Source organism: Uranotaenia lowii, chromosome 3, assembly GCF_029784155.1.
Source record: "Uranotaenia lowii strain MFRU-FL chromosome 3, ASM2978415v1, whole genome shotgun sequence".
Taxonomy (NCBI): Eukaryota; Metazoa; Arthropoda; class Insecta; order Diptera; family Culicidae; genus Uranotaenia; species Uranotaenia lowii.
The window spans coordinates 366,940,949-366,967,456 of NC_073693.1; the positions used below are offsets into that span (position 1 = coordinate 366,940,949).

Genomic DNA, 26,508 nt, shown 5'->3' on the forward strand with positions numbered 1-26,508 from the left:
TTCCAGCCACAGCACATTTTTGAATAAACAACTGCCGATTTTACTTAGAGCGATGAAATCCGCTTTTTCGACAGAATTCGTGAGCTCCATCAGAAGTTGCAATTCAACGATTTTAAGAAATTACCATTTCAAAATTTTCCACATATTCGGAATAAAATGAATAACCTCACCTCCGGATGCCATGGACCAATTGCGCAAAGAAACGATTGAAACCTCCTGCACAGAGCAAATTTTTGCACACCCATAACCCAGTTTGAAACACATCCACAAACCCGTTTTAAAGCAGGTTTAAAACACTTTCGGCGATGAGTGCTTCTACGGACTTCCGGATATTCGTTATTTTTTTTTTATTTTTTTTTTATTTTTTTTTTTTCGATTATAGTCGTTTTACCATCTTTATGGCATTCGCGACTTTATCAACGTTACAGTTGGCGGATCGTTATTGAAAAATATATATTTTGGAACAACTAATCACAAGAATTATAATAATCAATTTTGACAAGTTTTCACGAACTTAAAAACACGTGAGATGCCATCAGGTCAACGCCTACTCTTCCCTTATTTAATGTTCTAAATAATTAAGCAAAGAAACGTGAATTGTTGAAATTCTGTTAAACTGTGATAAATGTTTAAAAAAATGATTCATTTCGGCATGGGACGAGTAAACATATCGTTGGATAGATGATTTCTGTACAAACGATGTATTTATGAAAAAGTTGTTATTCCAAGAATTGGTTAAAGTTTCGAAGGGTGCGGAATACTCGGTCTTTAAAAAAACAAAGATGTTTGAAGAATTTTTTTTCCTGAGGACCTACCGAAAACTGCACACAAAAGAGACCAGGAACCCAACATGACCTTTTTGAGAAATTGTGAGACTGAGGCTACTGAACTGACGGAGGCTACTGAACTTTAACAAAATTTGACACAACTTGGCAATCTATTTCACAGTTTTGTGAATGTTCTTTTTTAATATGATATGTTCCTAATAACCTACGACGCATTAGGTTCCTTTTGAACCCAATAACAACTGTGCAAATTTTGGTAGCTCTGGATTTGAAATGGGCTGTAGCAAAAGTTTAGAGTTTCTATGGAAGTTAGGGGCCGTTCAGATACCACGTGGACAGAAAAATGAGATTTTTGACCCCGTGAACATTTGGCTGACCTCTACCCCCTTTCCCGGATGTCTACGAGGACAGATTAGAAATTTTTTTTATCTAAATCAAATGTTTTCTAACTGTCAAAAACACTACTTTTTGCCTTTTTGTTATGTAAATGGCTGGTTTTGAAAAAAAAAACGAATAACCATTTTTTGATATAAAATTATTTTAAATTTCTTAATTATAATATTTATCACTCGCTTTCAAGTGACTTAAACTGGAAAGCTTTGCTATTTTAAGATTTGGATTTAAACATCTTAACATTTATTCACCTTGTATTGAAAAAGTGACTTTTTTGTTAAAAAAAACCTACAGCCTCACAGTTGTACTGAACTCAAATTCTTCAAGCTGCGTCTTATTGTTGAAGATTCAAAGAACAAGTTTTCCTAAGATTGTGTTTTCAAAATTGAATAATTTAATTTTTTTTCATCTTTTCAAATGGCACCCCTGCCTTTACTGAATGCTGGGCGGAGCCATTATACACTGGAAACTAGCTGGCGTATTTTTCCATATGTAGATGTGTTTTGGTGTCAATGGTTGATTCGTTTGTCATGAAAGTTGGTTTAACATGTTTTTCGGGTTGGAAATTGATTCTGATAAGTAACAAATCCCTCCCACCCTGGAAAGGATGAAAGAATACCAAATAAAATCTAAGTAAAACTTGACACTAGTCGATCATTTTCCATGTGATTTATCACCAATTCGATACACATGGATTTTTTTACAATTATATCATGCATTGTATAAAAAGAGTAAAACTGAAAAAAGGTCAAATCATTAATAATTCCATTTAACCTGGAAGGTTTGCTATAGGTTTACCGAATCAACCAACCATGACACTAAAAGATTTCTGCATATGGGAAAACACGCCAGCTAGTTTCCAGCGTATAATGGCTTCTACCCAACTTTCAGTGCAGGGGTGCCATTTGAAAAGATCTAGGAAAAAAGGAATTATATTATTAAATTTTGAAATCTTCATAACTTTTGATTGACGCATCTAAGAGGTTCATAGTCTTAGGCAAAATTGTTCTTTGAATCTTCAGCATTAAGATGCAGCCTGAAGAATCTGAATTTCAGTACAACAGTGAGGTTGCAGGATTTCTTGAAAAAAAATTTTTTTTCCATACTAATTTCTATACAAACTTTGAATTTTCAGCTACAGCCCACTTAAAATCCTTTCATTGGGCTCAAAATGAACCTGAATCTGTTTGTAACTTTTTTGACCCGATTCTGACAGGTCTAATGTACAATTAACAGATTTGAATTTGGTTATTAATGGATACAATAGAATTTCATTTATCAGATGTCCAATCTGTCGTCTATTCAAAATTAACATTTTTAACATTTAGTCTGTTTCAAATTTAGTGAGCAGCGGTCAAAATTTTCATATATTTTATAGAAAGAAGAAGTATCTTCTTATATTTTCAGTCTAACAACCTACAGAATCAAAATTGCTAGATAAGAACTGTAATTCAGGTTCTACCTATATAAAATAAGAAATTAAGATTTTCAATCTTTTCTTCAAGTTTTTCTTATAATTTCACATTTCATTAACATTCTTCAACCTTTTAAAATGAATTCTTATGTATATTTTTTAATGCTTTGAATTTTCAATAAGAGATTCACCGTATTCACCGTTACGTTCATTTTACATATTTTACTGTAAAGTTTAAACAACAAAAAAATGATCCCAACAACATGAATTTGGCATCCTTCAATGCACTGGTTCCAGAACCTTTAACATACAGTTTTGTTAGCTCTTGAGTTTATAAGATCAATTTTTCAATACAATTTCTGAAATTTCTTTACCAAACAAATATACCATTTAGCACAACGCTTTAAATTGTGGAATTGAGTTTTCGCTTCATTCTCTGAAGTACTTTTAGATCAGTTGGCGGTTTAAGTTACTAAAGACCTAAGAACTGTTAACTACAATTTGTCAAAAGAACAGTATTCAAAGGTTTAAAGGATACAATTTTTTTTGACAAAATTTGTATACCAACAATCCGGGTGCGTGCGAAATCGGCTGCTTCTTTTAGTTTATCTGAAGATTCAAAATCGTTCGAGTGACCAAATTCGTAATTTCAAAAAGTGCAAAATATAGCATCACTACAGAAAACGATAGCTAAAACCCATAAACAGTGTGTGTTAAAAATCAAAAGAAATTGATCCATGAAACAAAAATTTCTTTGAAACGTCGAACAGTCTTTGTACAAAATACTTAACTTCACTTGCAGATCTTTGCATTTTAATGTTGAACAAATTTTGTCACTTTTGTAATTTTTCTTTTATTTGTTGTCATTTTTGTCAATTTTGACATTTTTGTCATTATTGTCATTTTTGTCATTTTTGTCATTTTTGTCATTTTTGTCATTTTTGTCATTTTTGTCATTTTTGTCATTTTTGTCATTTTTGTCATTTTTGTCATTTTTGTCATTTTTGTCATTTTTGTCATTTTTGTCATTTTTGTCATTTTTGTCATTTTTGTCATTTTTGTCATTTTTGTCATTTTTGTCATTTTTGTCACTTCTGTCATTTTTGTTATTTTTTGTCATATTTGTAATTTTTGTCATTTTTTTCATCTTTGTCATTTTTGTCATTTTGGTCATTTTCATCATTTTTGTCAATTTTATTATTTTCATCGTATTTTTGTCATTTTTGTCATGTTTGTCATTTTTATCATTTTTGTCATTTTTGTCATTTTTGTCATTTTTGTCATTTTTGTCATTTTTGTCATTTTTGTCATTTTTGTCATTTTTGTCATTTTTGTCATTTTTGTCATTTTTGTCATTTTTGTCATTTTTGTCATTTTTGTCATTTTTGTCATTTTTGTCATTTTTGTCATTTTTGTCATTTTTGTCATTTTTGTCATTTTTGTCGTTTTTGTCATTTTTGTCATTTTTGTTATTTTTTTTTCAATTTTGGCATTTTTAATCTTAAAAATTGCATAGCAATTCCACAATTTTTTTCATCAAGCCAAATATATAAAATGGATAAAATCAAATACCAAATTGAAAGCTTGTATTGAAAAATTTCCGTTTAGGGATTTTTGTTTCAACATGAAGAACCACTATCACATAAACCCAACTGCCATTGACCGGTTCCATTTAACATGTGGCGAAAATGTGTCACTGGTTAGGAATTTGCTAAATGCTTTTTAAAGAGTCAACGAAACACTCCCCAAATTTGGCATAAATTTGTTAACAGTTTATATTTTCCTTCTCTCTATTTGCAGGCGGACTTTTTTGAACGAACCGACGGACGACGACCGATCGTCATCAAACAAAAACAGCTACGTACAGATCCAAAGCCGGGATTCCGTCGTCCCACCATGTGACCTCACAGGATTCCCGGTACCTACCATCATCATCCGATGGTCTGTTGCTGTTTTTGCTGTTTTTGCTGATAAAAATTGAAAAAAGTGGCGCTCTTTCATTCGATTCAAACGAGGAAAAAGTGCCCTCGAGCAATTGCGTATGGATGTTTTCTGTTCGGGAAGATTTTTTACCGAGTTCAGCAACAACAAGGGGGGTAGGGTTTGGTGCAATTTTATTTATACGAATTTACACAGCAAAACACTGGCCACGAGCCGTTCGATCCGTGCGTATTTTTGGGGACAACCAACCGCAGGGCTTCAACATCCCTGAAGTCATTTGAAAATTACACAAAGTGTTCAACAACTGAAAAATTTCAAAACCCAATCGAAGCGCTTGGATTGGTTCGTGCAAAATTTGAATAAGAAAAACATAAGATGAAGAAAGAAGAGAAGATTCTTACAAGTGCCTTGTTTGTTTTGCTTAATTGTTAATGTCCATTTGTTTCGTTCGCTCTCTGGCGTGTGTTTAATTAAGCATTATCGTTCTATATTTGGCATACGGATAAAAGCCGAAAAAGGTTTAAGTGCAACAACCAGTGACAGAGCGCTTAAGTCGAAAAAGAAGCGACTAAAGGTCAGCGCGAATAAAGAACCTTCACGGCCAATCAGGAATATAAACATCGATAGTACGTTCGAAAAGTCAGAAGAAGGAAACCTCCACCTCCGAAGAACCACCCCCCTCATTCCCGCCAATCGTAATAATCTCAGAAATTTGTCGCCGACTCAATCGACGAAACTTGTGAGTGAACGAGCGAATAAAAAATATAGTTAAGTGCCAGTGGCCTTTGAAGGGCGCTTAATAAGCTGCTTAGAGCTGAGTAGTGGTGACTTTGGGCGAACTTTTGAACCGAAGAAGTACGCGACCGAAAAAATCTCCAATCAAGTGACGACTACTCAAGAAGGGAGTTTTGTCGTTTTTGACTCATCGTCTTCATCATCATCATCAGCATCGAAATTACCGGTGGTGCTCGATCGATGATAGCTAAGTGAAGTTGACAGCTACCTACTTACGAGTGGAATCAACCATTGAAGGTAAGTGGGAAAACAGGGGGAGCTTTAAGAATTTATGCGATACCTACCTATTTTTTTAGGTGTTCTCACTGACCTGTTACCATGGCAATTCTAAATCAACATATCTAGTTGTTTATTTTTAAGTTGTTTAAAACGTTTAAAAAAAAGTTTCGCTATTAGATTTTTTTGCTTACTCCTTTTTATTGTGGAAGCTGAGAATATGTACCGCTACAAGCTTTGTATGATAAATTTTAAATTCATGAAATTTATCGCCTATAACGCCTATAATCGCATGTCGCTTTCACGGAAACATGGCTGAACGACCGTACCATCTCGAGTCTGATATTTGGACCAGATAACGTTGTTTTTCGTAGTGATCGCAGTCCCCTTAACAGCAAGAAGAACACTGGAGGTGGAGTTTTAATTGCTGTTTAATCCTTTTTCCATGCACTGCTAATTGACGATGACTCCTAGCACGACTTGGAACTTGTGTGGACCCGCATCGATCTTGGCAACCGAAAACTCTACGTATGCGTGCTGTACCTGCCCCCTGATCGCACGCGAGATGTCGCCCTGGCGGAGTCTTTTTCTCACTGCATATCCAAAGTGAGTTCTATCTGCGCCCCCGAATACGATATTCTCGTCATTGGTGACTTCAATATGTTCGGGTTGGATGGAATGGTGCTCAAACCATGGTAGCTTTTTGTACCCGGATCCTGTGCGCTCTACATTCTCGGCGCCTTCAAACATCATACTATACTCCCTGAGTACGGCAACGTTGCATCAAATTAACAGAGCTACAAACGAAAACGGCCGTATGTTGGATCTCTGCTTTGCTAGCGAAGGATCTGGTGTTTCGACCATTGATTCGACTCCTATTTCGTTCGTTAAGGCAGTTCAGCATCATCCAGCTTTACTGGTCTCGCTCGAGGCTTCTGTCGAAAAATCAGCACCTTTCTATCTCGACTTCAAGAAAGCGGATGTCAATGCTATCTCCCATATCCTGGTCACCATCGACTGGGAATCTGAACTCGATCTATTGAATCCCAATGCTGCGGCCGAAACCTTTTCGCATATCTTGAATTACATTATCGACCGCCACGTGCCAAAGCGAACAACTTCCGGGAATTTGCGGACTCCCTGGTTTACGAAAGAACTGCGTCGACTGAAGACGACGAAGATATGTGCTCGTAGAAATCTCCATAAGCTCAAATCCTCCCAAACTAAGGATGTATATCGAAGACTGAACTCCGCTTATAAAAAAGCCAGTAAGCGTTGTTACCAAAATTATCTTTTCCGAGTACAACGTAACCTCAAGTCCAACCAAAAATCGTTCTGGAAGCATGTCAAAAGTCAGCGGAATGAATCTGGTATTCCAACTCAAATGTTTCTGGATGGCAACACTGCGAACTCTGATTGCGGAATCAGTACTCTCTTTGCTCACTCGAGTACCTTTGATACTGCTTCAATATCCCCAGAACATGTGGAGCGCGCTTCTGCATGAGCACGATTGTAGTAGAGGATGCGGTCATATCTAAAGCAGCGGCAAAGCTCAAAAACTCTCTCTCTACTGGCCCGGACGGTATACCACCTACCTTTTTGAAACAATTAATGCCTGTTTTACTGACTCTTGTGAGTCTCATCTTGCAAGCTTCTCTTGACAGAGCCACCTACCCTTCACTGTGGAAGGAAGCTTACATGTTTGCGGTTCATGAAAAGGGCGATCGGAGAGATATCTACAACTTTAGAGGAACTTCTGCTTTATGTGCAATCTCCAAACTTTAGTCGTCATGGATCCGATTTTCTCGTACTGTAAGCAACAATTTTCAATCGATGAGCACGGTTTTATACTCAAACGCTCTACGACAACTAATCTGTTGACCTTCACCTCCTATGTACACGAAAGTTTTGCTGCTAAGTCTTAAACTGACGCCATTTATACCACGATAACCACGATATCGCCATTGGTAAGCTTGGACGCTTAGGATTCTGCGGACCTTTACTTGGCTGGTTCCGCAATTACTTAACTGGACGTAAATTGACAGTTCGCTCTGGAGACACTCTCCAGCCAGTTCTCTGTCTCCTCCGGTGTGCCCCAAGGTAGTCACCTAGGACCGATTATCTTCCTAATTTATTCTAACGATGTGCTCTAACTCCTCGACGACCCGTAACTTTGTTACGCTGATGACCTCAAACTGTTCTACACCGTTAGCGGTCAGGACGACATTGATTTTCTGCAAAACCAGTTCAATCTTTTCGCACAGTGGTGCGACATCAACAGCCTGCCTCTGAATCGCAGTAAATGTGCAGTCATCAGTTTATCTCGAAGACGGCAGCTTTTTTGCGCGGAGTACTTCTTAGGAGATGAGTCCATTGGGCGGGAGGACCACATCAATGATTTAGGCGTAATACTCGACCGTACTGCCTGAAGAGCCTGTATTGCAGCAAAGTTCTACTACCAGAACGGTAACGAGCGGCTCGAGGCTGTCCAGAGGCGCTTTTTGCGTTATGCCCTCAGACACCTCAACTGGCAAGACCCGTTCCACATGCCAAGCTACGAACATCGATTTTTTTCTCACAGACATGTAGGTACTCTTCAAGCCTGAAGAAATGCAACACAAGCTTCTTTCGTCGCCGATCTACTGACATCGCGAATCGATTGTCCTACGCTACTAGAAGCTATTCCTTTAAGTGTGAGACCCCATGGACTGGGAAACCAAGACCTTCAACTATATGTTCTCATTCGATTTAACAAATATGGTGCCAATAGTGCATTCATCGGTGTTATGAAATCGTTCAACCGCTTTTCCGAGCTCTTCGACTTTGATGTTTCGAGGGATGTTTTCCGAAGAAAAGTTATAAGAATATCGAAAAATCGCTAGTTAGATGTAAATTTTGTATGTATGTATGTATGTATGTATGTATGTATGTATGTATGTATGTATGTATGTATGTATGTATGTATGTATGTATGTATGTATGTATGTATGTATGTATGTATGTATGTATGTATGTATGTATGTATGTATGTATGTATGTATGTATGTATGTATGTAGTTAAACCCACCAGTGTTCTTTCGACCCGAATCGGTACGGGAAGTCTCGATCGCACGTTCCAATATTGTCCATGCTCAACTCACCAACAATATTTGCAGTGCAATCAAGGGGTCCGTTACCACTGGTTTGGGATAGGTTTGACTCACCAAACTCTCTTCCGACTGTTCGAAACAAATTTAGAATTATCAACAGGAACCATAGTATTCTTATCATGATTCCATATTTGCCGAGATACTCCGGCTGGCTTGAACCCACAATCCATTGTTTATCAGTCTTTCGTTCGTTTGGTGACCTATCCAACCCCCCACGAATCCCCTTGAATAGAGTTAAGCTATTTCAAATATATGAATAAAATACATTTTAAACATCTTTTACCTTTTTACCATTTAAAAAAGATACTTATCTTCAAACCATATAAGGCATCGGGAATATTAAAAAGGTATAGCGACGTATAGCGATCGTCCAAACATAAAATTTTATCCTACACAAAAATTATGTTCACCAATTTATTTTGGAAATAACATTCAAAATAGTATAGCAATTTTAATGTTCATGCTACCAAATTGATGTCTTCATTAAGTAGCATCCAAGGATTTGGACTAACAAACACTTTTCACTAAATGTGCAAAAATGCATCCACAACCCCTCGTTTCATTCATATGTTTTTTGGAAGCAGGATACGAATTTCAACCAGGTGAACATGGAGTAACTTATCCATAAGCCTTGCCCATGGATCTGATTTCCGTGATCCGAAACACTCTCAGCACTTTAAGTTCACAAAATTCCAATGGTATACACTTAAATCACTTTATTTTGAAATACAAGATTTAATTTTTCAGAGCAAACAAAAAACGTGTGCTCTTCGTTTGACAGCCGCCTACTCTTTCCACTAGTTAGATGTAAATTTTGTGTAACTTTAACTTTAAGTCGTCATTTGGACCTATATTTGGTCTGTTGATTGAACAGACAAATAAACAAAAAACACTTTTGGGATTTTTTTTTCAAAGCCGAAAAAGAAATTCAATTTATGTGATTTTTTCTGAGGAATCGAATGATGGATGTTTGAGCCACCGCACGCTTCGTATAATGGAGTAATGGCTGTTTTAACCTAGATTCATCTCCATTTTTCAATTAATTTAAAAAAAAAACGAACATGAAATTTAAAAACTTTGAAATGTTCGGGAATTGAGGGTAAAATAGCACAAATTCCATTTTTCAATGCGTGCGGTGGCTCAAACAGACTTCATACTTTTCCTCGAAAAGTTATACACAAGATAAGCTGCATTTAGCTTAAAATTTTAAGTTCGGGCATGTTTTTTTCTAAATTCATTGAAAAATGAAGGGGAATTGAGGGTAAAACAATTTAAATTCCATTTCCCGATGCGTGCGATGGCTCAAACAGACATCATTCGATTTTTCGTGAACAGACAAGATAGGTTGCATTTGGTTCAAAATTTTCATGACTAGACATTGTTTTTTTTCTGATTTTTTTTTATAAATGTAAGGAAATTGAGAGAGAAACCAACCATAACTCCATTTTACAAGATAGGTTACATTTGGTGCATGATTTTCATATCCGGACACGTTTTTTTTTTTAATCAATTTTACATTGTAGGGGAATTGAGGGAAAAATCAGCTATAGCTCCATTTTCCGAAGCTTTCGGTGGCTTCACGAGCTATGATTCGATTCCTAGGGGAATATGGAATGGATATGTGATTGGATATCAGTGGAAAACCATGCAGAACCAAAAATAAAACGTTTTCACTAGATTATTTGTTGACGAATTATGGTCTTTCTGTTTAGAGTTTTGAACCAAGAGGATTGAATTAAGAGCTCCCGTCGCGAAATTTTGCACAAAATTTTAGCAATATACACTAGGATTGTTAGATCTTCAGGAAAAGATCGATCTCTAAGATCGATTCAGTTGAACGGTTCTAGGATCGATCTATCTAAAGAATCGGAGCTTGAAGATCGATCTCCGATTAATCGATCTTTTCCATTTGTAACTAGAGGGAACAGATTTTAATTAAAAATGTGCAAAAAAAAAGACACAATATTTTAAAGTTGTATAATTCTTCTACATATTAAATGAAAAATATTTCAAGCGCTTTTATGTAAAGTGAAGCGGAGTTAGTGTTTGAAAACAACTCTAATCAAAATCCAAATATCTCGGAAACGCTTTGATATTTTAAGTATATAATGTATTGACAAGAAATATTCTAGAAATTAAAAGAAATTAGTTCATGGTATTTTTTTGAAGTTAATTTTAATGTAGGTATGAAAGATATTGAACAAAGTATGCAGAAAAATTTCAAAAATAAAATTCATTTATTTATTTGAAAAAAAAAATTATTTTTTTGGAAAATCGCTGTTATTTCTTAAGATTTGCAGATTGTAGCAAATTTTTTAATCTCAATCAAACACAAACACTCCCCTGCACCCAATCTACAACTTTTGGAAATAATTTGTAAAATTGTTTTGAAATTAATTGAAAATCATGAATCATGTGATAGTGAAATCGTCAGATGGAAACTGGTCAAGCTGTAACTCTATAATTCAGTTGACTTTATCGAATAAAATTTGCTGCTAGATTCTAAGGCAAAAACGCTCATCGTCCCCCGATTGATAGTGCTTATACTGGCGGGAAGGGGGGGGGGGAGGGGGGGGGGAAGGGGGGGGGGGTTCATGGTATGCCCCTACAGTGACTGATTTTGAGATTTCGACAAAAAAAACTAAACTACCCCCCTTATTCTGCGCCGCGCGTGAGGTGACGATAGTCGAATCACCCTAGTCGCCGGATTCCAGTAGTCGCTTTAGGTGAGAAACGTCTTTTAGAATGAACTTTTTGAGTTCTTACCCTAATCTAGTAGTCAGCTGGGCATGAACCTCTGTCACATCGGCTTCGAGAATAAGGTGACAAGACTCACGTGACTCCAACTCGACTCGACTATCGTCACCTCACGCGCGGCGCAGAATAAGGAGGTACATTTCTAAACTTTTTTATCTACTTTCTTCAAGTTTCGGTCAGTTAGGAAATAAACTTTTGGCCTTTATCTCTTATTTCCCCTAAATAAGAAAAAAAGATCGAAATATCGAATCGAAAATAAACCGATTTAATCGATTTTTTCCTGGCCGAGGAATCGATCCAAAAAATCGAAAATCGGAGTTGGAAAGATCGATCTTCCAAAGATCGATCCAAGATCGACCAATCCTAATATACACAGCACATTTTTTTGTTGGTTTTTATCTCGCTGATTTTCCAGCAATTTGAATTGCTGATTACGATCAGCTGGACGATTGCTGGAGATCATTATTTTTTCTAACTGGAAATTTTGGGATTCTAAATTAGATTTTAATTTTAAATACCAATATCAATCCCTCATGGCTGGCAGTCATATTTATAATAAGAAATTGGTTTGTTCATTTTTAGGGCTTCATTTATTTGAATTTGTCAACCCAAATAAAATAATATTTGCCAGTGGTTTGGCCAAGTTTTGGACATCATGCTCCATTTCAATTTAAAATAAAACTGTTAGTTTCTTTATGAAATACTTTGTCTCTTCAAAAATTTACCTTTGGTTCAAATACTTCATCGCTGGAATATAAAAGGAAACAAAATTCGATGTTTCCACCGTTGCATACACGAAAAAAAAACAAACAACAACATATTCACGTTTGACAGATCGAATACTGGTTTTTCAGCAATGAAGTTCAAGTTCTGAAAAAATCGGCAAGAAGGAGAATGTTTGCTGGTTTCCAGAAAAAAATTGAATTTCAGGACTTTTCCAGCAATTTTTTTTGCTGGAAATCGAGGCAAAAATTTACTGTCTAAATTACAGTTTTAAAATATATAAACTATATTGTGTGCGCAGATCCGCAGAACCCCCTCCTCCCCAGCTACAACATATGTGTTTCGTTTTACAAACGCTTTTCACTTACGCTCCTGCCGTGAATTTCACAATGTCGCTTCATGCTTACACGACCGCACCGGTTGAACCTTCCGCCGACGCTACGGACGACCATGTGCTGCTGCTGCTACTTCACTCGCTGCTGTTTCTACGGATGCTGACGAACTAAGGTCTCCGTACCAAGTGCCGCCACTGACTCCGTCACTCATGATCAGCGTTGCTGTTTTCCCGTATGAGGAAGAGGCCTCCACATGCGACCCTGTCACGCCTCGTCGGAGCCCAACTGATATCGCTGAGCGCAGTGCTCGATTTCTACAGCGCCTCTTCCTGACACTTTCTCGCCCCACGGGACCCTGTCCCAGTCCCAGTCCCCACACGCGATCCTGAAGCGTGTCTTGTTGCTAATAGCGCTTCTTTCGGATACTGGTTCGTAACTTGCAACCTCGTCGCGTCTCACCTGAGAGTAGCTGGTGCAGTCGGTCGTAGCACTCGATTCTGAAGCACCTGTCATGCTGAAAGCGCCTTTTCCGGACGCTGCTTCGCAACACGCGTAGTGTCCGACTCCATCGCCGTCGTCGATTTCACGCCGTAGAGGCCTCGGACTTCTGTTAAGATCACCAGATTCGTGGAACCAATGCTAAGCGATGAACAAAGTAGGGCCAGACTTGTTCTGATGAAGCTACCCCAAGAACTCGTGTCGGAAAAGCAATGTCGTGTAGATGATAGCTTGTAGCTTGTACTTCCTTCCGGTAGTTTTCCGACTGGAGTGTTCTGGGGAAGAAAGTAAAATTTGAGAGACACACTTCCAGATGCTTCTGTGGAAATCGGGTTTCTTCGCTTTTGCCTTCCGAGGTAGCTTGTGTGTGCCGGTTTCTCGAGTGAAGTTTCTGCACCCAAGTGTTTGAGACCCTACCTTTCCCTTTCTTGGTGTTAGTAGCGTTCCGATGGGGAAAATGGTTGGACTTTCTGTCCCTGGGTCGTCGTTCCGGATCCGTCTTTCTGTGGCAGCTAGTTATTGGATTAGGTGGTGGCTAGTACGAAGGCTTTTTCACCTATCTGAACTTTATCCCGATCAATTTCTCAGATCTTCCTATAAATAGATCCGCCTTCGATCCCGTCCGGATGTGATCGAAACTCTCGACGCTCTGTCTCGTTTTTCGAGGCGATTCGGATGAAGCGAAAATTCGTCTCACCGGACTATTTAATCGCGCACACTTTACACGTGGTGTTTCACTCGGTGGTTCCTTTTTTTCCAACGCCACGCGGGAATGATGATGACAGCTCCTCTGATACACGTTTAACGTTTTTCACTCATAACTGAATTAGTTTCTAACCATTGCGTGCTGAATATTATCTGCATGGGCTTGCTTCTTACGTAAGTCTGATCAGCGTTCAGCACAGAAATGTTGCTCTAGTATCCCACACTTACTTAAAACTTACTTTAAAAAAAACTTTTTGCCCAATTGCTCATCGTATCATATATTGATTTCAGGAAAAAAAATGCAATAAATTCATATGCAACAACTAAGGATAAAAAAATCGATGATTTTCTGTTACAACATTTTAATAAAAGTGCCGCCAGTGTACGGCACCTAAATAGAAATTTAAAGAGAGTATCAAATCCATTGAAATACTAAACAAGAGGTAAGCAATTCCAGTGCACGTGTTTTCTCAATCGGTGGAAATATTGTATAACTAATTTTGGCATAAACCGCATTTATTTTTGAGAAAAAATCAAAACTCTTCTGAGTGTTACTCTCCATAAAAAAAACAAAATAATTTGAATTTTTAACGGCTTTTCTTCCAATCACCGTTGATTTATGATATTACGGCATTCGAACTCCATTGATCATATTTTTTTTTGGCGAAAATGAGTTTCAAGCTACCCACACGCCAAACACGTTCAAAACTGTTCTCAATTGACTGGAAGGATTGATTTCAGTGAGGAATGGGCTTAAGCAAACGAGTTTGAAGAATCGCGCAAATATCGCCGAATTTTGCGCAAGGTGATCAGCGGCACTTTTTGAGTTCTTTGTCCCAAAACGCTTGAACCGGACCGGAGGTCGTGTTAGGAATAAGGTTCAAGTGGGCGTTGACAGCGACAACGCTTCTTGTTGAAGATTTTTTCTTCGTTATTCACCTTTTTTTTTGCTTCAAGAGGTCGTCGGTCGCTAGGCGTCGTGTCGTCGTTGTCGCAGGTTGCTGCCATTGAGTAGAAATTTGAATAACCAGAACCCGAATCAGTCAGCCTACTTAGGTACAGCACCCGCGTTGCTTTTGAAAAGTTTCAAACTTCAACAAAACAGCGCGCCCAATTAAGAGGTCATTGAATCGGCTTCCTTTCAAACGATCAAAGTAGGTTGGTTTTGTTCGGGAATCGGTGAGCAATTTACGCGCTGGATAAATACGATGTTCAAACATCCTGGATACGGTCGATAATTGACAGGTTTGAACGTTGCCTTGTTGAAATGGTTGCAGTGTTCTAGAAAAGTTGTGAATTAAGATGCTTGGGTCCTAGATTAGGCTATTAAATTTTTGAATATCCACTTATTAGGTGTGAGTAAAATTTTCGACGGAAGTAATTCCGATTTGTTTGGATTGTGAGAAAGTCGTTGAAGATCGCAACGGATACATCCGGAGGAGTTTTGCTAACCTGACTTAATAATACCCAAATCGTCATTCAGTTGTGAAATGATCGATGATCATCACTGTTATTAGTGTTCTCATATTTAACATTTTTCTCGTGCTGTTTCAAATCAAGGGTATCGAATCGAATCCAACCGACAAATCACGCAGCACTTGGCAGCAGCCAAGAATTTATACGGAACGAAACCTGAAATACCACCAGCAAAAGTGCGGTCTTGTTTTCGATTTTCCTTTCGCAGAATCTTGCCATATTATGATCGTTCTTTCTTGGAGTGTTCGCTTGGTTTTTTTTTCCGCTGAAAGCATTATTTTAGCATTATTTATGACTTTTAAGAAGCCGGTAATCTTTTCTCTTCTTACCTTCCCTTCCCATTAACCAAGTCGCGAGTTTTCGTTCTGAGATCTGAGCTGCAATCGATCGATTCATAATAATGATCATTCTTTACGAGGGGCCTCACGGGGGCAATTGAGTATAATCCGATAAGATCCCCCCTTTCGATTGGATCGAGGCTTCTTGCTTAACTTTGACGCTGGCTTGGAAGGAAACATCCTCTGAAATTCACATCGTAGGGGAAAAAGCATTTATGAAATAAATAACCACTGGAAGACCCCTCGTCAGAATTAAGAACCATAAGGATCTCCGAGGGTGCCGTTCGATTCTTAGGGCTGAGCTGAAAGACTTCGCGTCGATAGTCGTTTGGCCGATTTGGGCTCTCCTCCATTTGGACCCACAACTCGTAAATTCTCACGGTATAATTTGTGCGGAACCTGCCTGTTGTCGTCAATACTGGTGTTGTCATAATTTGTGTTTTATTTTTCTCCAGAAACTAGCACATGTGGAATGGATGCATAAATACATACATTTAAGGGAGTCTTTCTGTTGCTGAAAGGCGATCACAATTGTCCATGAATTATTGATACGATAAATTATAATTATGTTTGGCGTGTGGAACGATTGCAAGTGTGGAAAATTATATGAATGGAGCCGATACTGGCGATAAAATCATTATTAAGGAGAAGATTTATTGTGCCATAATGTCTTTGTGTTCTATTCGGTGAACAGTAAAATTGATCTTAAAATTCTGTTCCAGGAAAAACTAGTCGTATAAATGTGTGCGTTAGTATGTATGAGATAGTTGAAAGAAAATTTTTATGAATATGCCCTATAACCCTGGTATTTTAATTCAACAAATCAATAAAGCCGAATTTTCTTCCGGGTCTTTTGAGACGAAAGAGCCAAGAATTAAAATTAAAACATTTTTAAAGTTTGGAAGAGTCACATGTTGTGCTTATTCAGAACTTCTGACTACAAATAGATCTTAGCAAGCCTTGGAGTGCGGTCGTGTTTTTTTCAACCGTGTCAATTTTCTTTGTACGTTTAAGGAAAATTTATCCGAAAAATAATGCTTAAATGGTAAATTTAGGATTGCGGTGAAGTATTTTCGAGTTTTCTCTCCCAACAAAGTGAAATTAACTGGAAAAAGCATACAAAATGTAGCATTTATAGTAAAATTTGCTGAAGTGCTAAAGAGGATTCTGTCTACGCCTTCCGGATCAACCCTGGACATAATTCGACTTGCAGGAAGAGCCCCAGATTAAATCACGAAAAGTGGCTCTAGTTCTAGAAAACAATATAACAAAGTTATTGAATTTTGATGTCAGCAGTTTTTGAACCATGTGAACTGTGTGCAAAACTGCTATCCGAAAACCGGACCCCCCGATTGGGGATTGATTTTTTACCAATCTTGGGTGACTTGTTTTGAAAATTTATGGATCTAGAAACAAAAGGTGGTATGAATAAGAAAATAATTGAAGTATTTGCTCAACTAGATATGAAAAAGCAGAGTAGAATATTTACTTTCAACCAGCTTCGGATTAAAAATATGCATGCCATTCGAAGTATTTGACTCACAAAACTGCTCGAAAATAGCAAAAGCAATTACTAGAGCTTTATTCATATCAGCCAATTTGCTTCTGTTTTGATGAAATAGTGGTCAGTCAGCCAAATGAGCTTTCATAAGATAAATTGCATAAAAATTTGCACATTTTTAGACAGAACTTTTTAATATCACTTATGTAGATATTTAAAATGAAAGTTTAAATCAATGCTCAATTTCTTCCAAGATCGCAAGTAATTCTGAAGTCTGCAAAAATATGAAGAAAATATCTCAAGAAAAAAACGGGGACTTAGGACAGAATTTTAAAGGAATTTTCAACCACGTGAAATCTTAGCTATTTCTATTGCTTATTCAAACGCTAAATTCTTTCAAAATTCGTTTTGGTTTTCAAGAATTCCCATTTAATTGTTTTCGATTTTTGGAACTTATGCATGATTTATTTTAAATTTGAGTTCAGAATTTTTGATTTCCCTTATGAAAATTAGCTCTGATATGAGGACATTAGGATGTAACGGATGAATTTGAAATTCTGGTATAAGGAATGTATTCGAAAAAAATGCAACAATTTCGTTTGTGGATAACTTTTGTGCGGATAGATGAAAATTGATTAAATTTTCAGTTATAGTACCTAGAAACATAATGTTCACATGCACAAAACTTTGTGGCGATCTGTCAAGTAGTTTATGAGATAGCGTCTAATGAATAAGTATATTAACTAAAATGTTGGGCAACATATGCGCCATCTATAATGCACACTATGAACTACTGTTTTTTTTTTCGTTGACGTTCTTCATTTCCTGAAGCGTGACCTTCAAAATAACTCAAAGTTTTCTAGTTTATCGAAGTTACGAAATGTTTAGCAAATTGTTCACCTTCTGCAAGAAAACTACATTATTAACATTTATCACTCCATCACAGTTTTTGCTTAATGAAACGATTCCAGATGCAACCAAAACAGAGTGTCAACTTTGAAAAAGGGCTAAGGGAGCAACACGACCGCTTTTGTAGGCATTTTTTGGTATAGTTGACCGTTAATTATGTCAATCGTGATGTACTACTTACCGATTTATATCTTCCACGGATCGTCAGCCAAATTTAGTAGATTTTTTCTTCTCTTCGTTCTTATCCGGAAAATTCAGGCTAGGCTTTTCAGTGACAAAAATCTAACAGGAAATCCCCCAGGAGCCCGCTACAAAGTTCGTATCGATTTCCTTCCCGATACTTTTAAAATCTCACCCCGCACAAATTCAGCTTTTTGGCGACATCACGGAACTTCTCGGATCACGTCTGCTCAACTGCGCGCTTGTGATCTTTTTCATTGACGGAGCGTCCATTTTTGCCGTTCTTCACCTTCCGGTCGATAGTTAGGTTCTCGAAGTATCGTTTTAGTACTCTGCTGACCGTGGATTGGACGATTCCCAGCATCTTACCGATGTCCCGATGTGACAACTCCGGATTCTCGAAATTAGTGCGCAGGATTAATCCACGACGCTCTTTTTCGTTCGACGACATTTTTCCCGAATTTACGAAAAATTGACAGTGAAGCATGGCCAACGTGATCTATACACACTTATGATCCGCGATGATCCAACTCCGAGTGACAAAAGAAGGATTTAAAATTTGTTCCGGCCTAATTCCTAAAAATTAAATTTCTACAGCGTTTTTTCCTTGTTGCAATTTAATGTGATACACCCTTTATCACTTCTCCAATTGAAAGGCTCGGAAGCGCTTTGTTAAACCCCTCACTTCCCATATCTTCATGGAATTAATCATTCTTACTTTTATTCAAATTTTAGCTCACTGTTAGATCCTCTAGGACAGGGGTTTTCAGATTGTGCTCCGCGGAGCACTTGGTGCTCCGCGAAGCTTTTGAAAGTGCTCCGCGACGTACGCAACGAAAATTATAAACCAACTTTAAAAAACTCTGATATTTTTTTATCGTTTCATTTTTATCGTAACATGAGGAAAAACAAGGGCATATAGTACGAACGAATAAATTTGTGTAAAAAACTCAATCAAAAGGCTGTTCTTGCGCCGTACTTGGCGAGCTACCGATTGGAAAAGCTGAAGAAGCGCATACTATTGTTGAAAACCTAATCAAACCTTGTATTCAAAAAGTTGTCCGTATCTAGGTTGATAATAAAACAGTGGAATTGGTAAATTCGATTCCCTTGTCTGACAACACAACACTGTTTTTCGGCGAATTTGTGACATGACTGAAGATGTTGAAAGCGATTGAGAACTTTAAAATTCGACATGCAGCTTGACGAATCCACAGATGTAGCAGGACTAGCAATTCTGATGATATTTGTTCGCTATCAAGGTTCTGAATGTTTCGAAGAAGATTTGCTCCTTTGCAAACCGTTGCCAATTTCCACGTCGGGGGCTGAAATTTTCAAGCTAAATAATTGATGATTATGTTACGGATAACAATATTCCATGGAGAAATTGCATTGATGTATGTATGGACGGTCGAAATCTATAGTTGGAAATACTGCTGGAATCGTTGCCAAGATCAAAGAAAAGACCAAAAGTTGCGGTAGTAGTCATTACATCCTTTATCGACATGCACTCGCTATGTAGAAACTATCATCATCTTTGAATGAAGTCTTTGACGAAGGCATAAAAATAATCAACTTTATTAAGGCTCGACCGAAAAATTCAAGGTTATTCAAGGCGTTGGGCGAACAGATGGTTAGCCTACCGAAGATCGCTGGTTATCTCGTAGAAAAACGTTGTCTCGCCTGTTTGAATTAAGAATGACTACAGTCTTTCAGTGCAAGGTAAAGGAATAACAATCTTCGATTAAAACGGCAAAATCATTACTATCAAGAGAAAAATCAAATTTTGGGCTCGCTCAAAAAGCGCAACCTGGTCAGCTTTCCGAATTTAAAAAGCATTCAATCAGAAATAACATTGAAGTTATCATCCGAAAATGTCCAAGAATTATGACAATCACAACACTTTTCGTTGATAAAATTACAATTACAATGTTTTGCCGCAGGATTTGATGAACAGCTTCCAGCAAAATTCCTCGAATAATATCATGAAATAATAAAAAAATAAGACTTTAAATGCGTGGAACAGCCTATTTTTATGTCAAAGAAACCAGAATCGTTAACGTCGCAAGAATATGAATGCTTGATAGATATGACATCAGATTCAAAGCTTCAGGAACAATTCGTATCCAAAAAGTCATTGAAGGAGTATTGGTCTCAACTGAAAAATAGATTTTAAATTTTGTCCGTTAAAGCAAAACTTATTCTTCTGCCGTTTTCCACAACTTATTTACGTGAGTCTGGATTTTCCACATATATCGCAACTTACACAAAATAAGGATCCCGAACAAACGCGGAACCAGACGTCAAGCTGCAACTGTCACAATTTTAACCAAACTTGTTACAGTTTGAAAAATCGAAGAAAGCGTATTTGTTCTATTGAAATCATTAATTTTGATGACACATATTTCATTAATCAAAACAAGACTATTCAAAGAGAAGCCATTCATTACTAATTTTATTGACTACGATGACAAGACACATCTTATTTAAACGATAAATACTATCTAGTTTGCAAAACTCGGGTTTTTCATTCTTTCAAAAATGCAGGTGCTCCGCCAAAATTTTTGGTTTTAAAAAGTGCTCCGCCGAGCAAATGATCTGAAAACCCCTGCTCTAGGATATCTAGAACGATTTAACACATGATTTTTGGTTGCATAGTTGATTTCCAGCTGTTTTTGGGTCTCTCAATAGGACTTTCCAAGATTTTTCACGATCCTGCCCAAAAGTTTTGGTTAATAAATTTTCGAATACAGTTCTCAAAAGATATTTACATTACCTTTCTTTACTGAGGTTACGATAATCTTTTTCCTGCGAGGTTTTTCTTAATCGGCCATTGTCTGTCAAATTTGATACCATTTGATAGTTCGTGTTCCAGTAGATACTAATAATCTTTTTTTATATATTTTTTATTTTAAACGGCTCATACGTTTAAATCTTTTGAATCTTGATAACATTTTCATTTTTCAACACTTTCATAAAATAAATTGTAAACTTTTCGGAGCACGTCACGCACTGTCACACACATTGCTTCCTAATCGCTACCTACTTTGATCTCTTTGAAAGTCTAAAAGACCAACTTCCGAATAAAAAATCAAAATATCAAAACCAGGAATTCAATTCCAATCCACATTCAGAATCCACATTTTCATTTGAAGCAAAATTCCAGCTCAAAAATTGAAACTAATGTAATGCCGTCTTGTGTTATTTGCCCAAAAATTGAAAATCTTGAGAATTTGGATTTCAGGTTCATAAATTGGCTGAAGAATTCAAGAATTCATGTTCAATGAACCGATAGAATTCTGAATTTGGATACAAAATCGAGTTCTGTACAGAAATTTCAATTCCCAGATCAAATGTTATCAGGATTCATTGATAAAAGCAAGATCAAAAGTCGTCATTTGAAGCTGTTAAAGCTTTGGAATGTTCGTATCAGTACAACATCTTTAAATAATTAAGGGGAGGGGTAGGGTCTAACGGCTATAAAAAAACACCATTTTCACGATTTTTTTCTAGAGCTATCGTTCAAAAAAATGTTTTCAAAATTTTTGCATTATACAAAGCATTGTTAAAAGAACATTTAGTAATTTTTTCGTTGAAAAATAATGAAAAATGAGCCGGTGACGGAGCACTTTCGAGGATGCCTTTTAGAAAACAGGATTTGCGGTGGTCACTGTATCTCAGCACAGAATCATCTGAAGTCAAAAAATCAGAGCAAAATATTTTTAATAGATGTTTTTCTAGACCCCAACGTTTTTATTTAACTTAAAAAAAAATTTATGAAATTTTTGTGGCTGTTTGAAGTAAAAAATACGATTTTTCACGAAAAAATCCGCCATTTTTCACCTCTAAAATCTCCCCAAAGTAAAAAAAACAAAAAAGAAAAACGTTGGGGTCGGGTATTTTATATGTAGAAAATATGTTCCAAATTTAAAAAGAATCGGATAAGTAGTTTTCAAATGACGATGTCCACGGACTTTAAAAATGTGCTTTCGAGAAAAACGCGTTTGAAGTTTCTGCTCTTGCTTTGTTGCAGTATTAGATAGGAGGAGATAAAGGCCTATAATTTCTACAGTTTTGCTTCAATTGACTTGAAAATTTGACACAACATTCTTGAAATGTTTTACAATAAGAAAATAAAAAAATAAAAAAATCGATTTTTTGAAAGTGTTAGACCCTACCCCCCCCCCTTAAGAAAAAATGTAATTTCACCATGTCACTTAGACTTAACAATTTAAAAAATGTCAAGTTGATTTTGTTTTTGATTAAATTTGAGCTTCGGAAAAAGAGTTGACTAATTTTTTTTGGACCTCTAGTTAAGAAAGCTTTGGTCCTCTGAAATGCATAAAAATTTTAGCGAAGAACGAAAGCTGTTGTGGCCATGAAAAGCCATTGGACTGTAAGGCGGCGCTTGGCAAAACAACCACTGATGGGACTCACTCCCCTTGCGGGAGCGAGCCTCTTCTAGACAACCCCTGGTGGTTGTCTCACCAGTGGAGGCAGGTCCTCGGACTGGCTGCCTGGAAGCCAAGGCCGGTTGATCACTAGCTTGCAGTGATCCCAAACTAAACTCTTCTAAGGGGGGCTCTGATAAGAGCCGATTGGATCGGAAGCAAGCGAGGAGGAAGCACAGAGGAACAACACACTTTAGTACTGGAACATTCTGGATTTTATTTCTCGGACTATTTCCACTAATTCACACTACGACGGGTATCGTCGGCTTCCTCTCTTCGGGTGGTCTTAGAGAAGGCCACTGCTGGCTGGCCCTTCTTTTCCTTACTCTTCGGTTGCTCTGCTGGATTGATGTTTCCGCGATGATGGTTGAAAAAAGACTGATCACGCAACGCGCGGGAGCGCGCGTTTTTATACTTTCGTCCCGTCGGCTGCTGCTCGCTGATTGGCTGGCGCTCCTCTCGCGTTCATCCCCTCTCGCTCTCTTCTCAGTCCGCTTGTCGGACTGAACAAAAGCAGAACTCTGAATCTCAATATTGTTTTTAATTGATGATTGTGGAGTGCTATCTGGATTACCGAATTCATGCCTTAAACCGTTTCAGTCGAAAATACATTGATGCAAAGTGATTATTGCTGTAAAAATGAAACGTAAGAACATCCATACATAAATATACCCACTAGTTTTCCGAAAATTATGTCGTGTAAGTTCATTTTAGTATATTTTGGAAGTTTTAGAAATTTTCACGCAATGTGCCGCTAAAGAACCACAGCTTCCCATCCAAAGAGTCGAAGGTTGCCAAACTTCGTCTTCTGTAGAATACTACGGTAGTCTTTTGTAGAATACTACCGTAAAATGGGTTAAAATTGGACAGTGTAGGAAATTATAAAAAAGACTCCGTTATATGTAATGGACTAAAACCTTCATAAATTTTTAGCTGTTGACTACAGCTTATGAATGATAAAGTAAAAATTATCCAAGTTTTAAAAATTGGAATAGGGCGGCATCCATAAATTACGTAACGCAAAAAATGAACTTTTTTGACCCCCTCCCCCCCGTATGTCACAAATCGTAACGCTTCGACGTACCCCCCTATGAAAATTACGTAACACTGATAATAACCCCCCCCCCTCCCACAATCTTCTCAGGTTTTTGAATACTGATTTTCGAAGGTAAAAAAAGATTATAACATAATTTTTTTTAATATTCTTCAAAACGGAAATAATGAATTCGCGTCGGGCTTTCATCGGGTACGGTCGTGTTCAGTATCCGCGCATTACGGGCGCTGTTTGGACTTTTGTGAATGGTTATCTAGGCAGTTGTTGGATAGTGAAATATGTCCGTACTAGAATTTGGTGTTAAATGTGGATTTCATAGTGTAGGATATCTTAATGGTATCGGAAATGGTTGAATAAAATTTGGTTGAGGCTAGAAAGGATGCAGAGGCAGTTATGATTAAAGAAGATATAGGGCAGGAATTAGGAATAAATCATGTTTAGATTCCTCAGATTTTTTACGAAGAAGAAAATAAAGGGGATTAGAGTGAATAGAAAGTTTGGTATTAGCAGATGGTGCTTTCATCGTGAAAATGTCTGCCCATTTGCCAATTGGTGTTTTTTTTCACGCGTCCCTCATTTAAATTTTGCGATGAATTCGGGTCGACACGCACACTCAGATGCCCGTGGCGGAAGGAAAAAAACATGTCTATGCATAATCATCGAAAATATGTGAATAGGTGTTGGTGTGGCGTGATAAGATTCAAGCAAGCTGAGGAATGTGGACACATTGAAAGGGAATTTGGTGAGCTCGTTTCATGGCATTTCTCTTCTCTATTTTTCTCTGTACTTCTGTACAAAAAGCGCCTATAAACCTACAGTGGCGAGTAGCAAAAACATAATTGCACGGTTAGCAAAGTTAACTCCGAAGTGCTACTGAAATTATACTTTATTATACCGCTTCTTACAGTATCCTTTTGAAATTATCATATAAATTATTATCATTTACTATTATAACATTATATTCTCATATATTTATATTTTTAATATTTTCACACATTTCCTTAAACTATAGATTGAATAATAATATATTTTCAGAAGGAATGCATCTGGGGATAACCCAAAGAAACCATTGCAAGCGGAGTGGGTTGCCAACCATTGTAGGTTTCTGAGGGTTGGATGCCTCCCTTCGACGAACCATCGGCCGTGGAAGCCCTAGAAGTAATTCGAAGGCCAAGCCACACAGACATAGGCAGGACCTTGCTACCGATGGGGGAACCATACATACATACATATTCTTCAAAACGGAAATAATGTCTATCCAAATCGCTTCTGAGTACTCATTGATGGTAACTCTCTGATATAATAAATTGATTGTCTTATTGCGAGTTGCTCTGAGCTTGTTAACTTTATTTAGTTCAAGGAACTTTACTTGTTCCGCAAAATATACTCCACTTAGTAATATTGGTCGGAATAATCAAAATTTTTAAAATCAATTCAGAAAAATAGTCAAATTCCCGTCTTAAGGTTGAATTGAGTTCATGGGGGTAAATGTTCCTAATATTCGGTTCTCTAATGGATATTTCACGTATATTCAATACTCATTTTGTAATCTTTAAAGAGGAAAGGTTACAAACAAGTTGTTGAAGCTCATAAATTTTAAGCTGATTTTGATTTGCATATCATTCTGAAAAATGCATGATATAAAAATAGCTGCGATTGAACTGAAATTTTTAAGGAAAAAAAATCGTTACGTAACGATGAGCATACCTCCCCCCCTCCCCTATGTCATAATTCGTAACGTTAGAGCTTACCCCTTCCCCCCCCTAGGAGCGTTACGTAATTTATGGATGCCCCCTAGCTTAATTTTTTTAACATTTTTGTTCCAGTTCGTTCCATATCACGGCATTTATTCAGATTATACTATTATACAGAGTTTGAATTTACGGGAAGTGGACACAAAAGTTCACAAATCGCGCTGAATATCAAAATTTTTGGTATTCCCAGATATTAAAAAAAAAACTTTGGCTACTAGCGGAACAATGCCAATGACAATGCTTTTATTACGTAAAAATTTCTATCGTTAAGTTCGAAATATGTTTCGTTCAAACTATATAAGTTAGTTTAACCATTAGCTGCCCCAATTCTCTAGATTGATCTAAATAAAAAAAATAAATCTGAATCTCAATCTAAATTGAGAAAAAATCAAGTCCAATATAGTTTGGAATGGCCTATAGTCTTGCAACGATTAAATTCTTGAAGTAACTAAATCATTTATATGCGATATACAATATAAACTTATTTGCAAGTTGATCGTAAAAATCGTTAACTGTCAAACATGATAACCATACTTTCCGATCATTCAATATGGGAAGCTAAGTTAAGTCAGTAGTTTCAAATAGTTGAAATTAACAGCCGCTACCTCGTTTCGATAAGAGGCTCTATATTGTATTTAAATTACGTCGATTTGAGAGACGGATTTGTTCGACAAAACGCAATTGCAGGGAAGAAGGGGGGAAGTCAGCTCTAGGAATGCTTTCTTAAGTGTTCTCACGACCAATTGAAAAGATTAGGCATTTCCTCCTCCCACCACCCCGTAGAAGAAGGGAAGGTACTTTCCGTTGCATTGAATTGCATTTCACTCAACTCGGGGCAATAAATAGAAGAATGGAAAAAAGGTCGTTGCTTCCTGTCCGATTGGAAGAACTCTGATGAGCGAACAAATGGAATTCTTATTTAAATTAACCCATCGTTTCCATCCATCGAGCTAAGAAGCTAGGTAAGACGATTTTCTTCTAACACTTCACATTAGGAATTTAGAATTCTTTTCCGTCGTGAGGTGATGCGTTTTTCCCCTCCGTCAGACGCATCACGCCTCAAGAAGACGCCCGGAACAGATTTCCAATTGTGCTGTCCAACTGCAAAGGTATACTTCACTGCATAACTGTAAC

The 26,508-nt window shown here is 37.2% G+C and overlaps 1 protein-coding gene across 2 annotated transcripts in view; it reads left to right on the forward strand.

Annotated features, from left to right (window-relative positions):
* The first annotated feature begins 4,551 nt into the window (after nt 1-4,551).
* The window catches only part of LOC129750790 (FH2 domain-containing protein 1), a 185,175-nt gene continuing 163,218 nt past the window's right edge, over nt 4,552-26,508 (forward strand). For both annotated transcript variants that reach the window (XM_055745862.1, XM_055745863.1), the window contains exon 1: nt 4,552-5,565. The gene's annotated coding sequence lies outside the window, so the exon portion shown is untranslated. The remainder of the gene's footprint in view (nt 5,566-26,508) is intronic.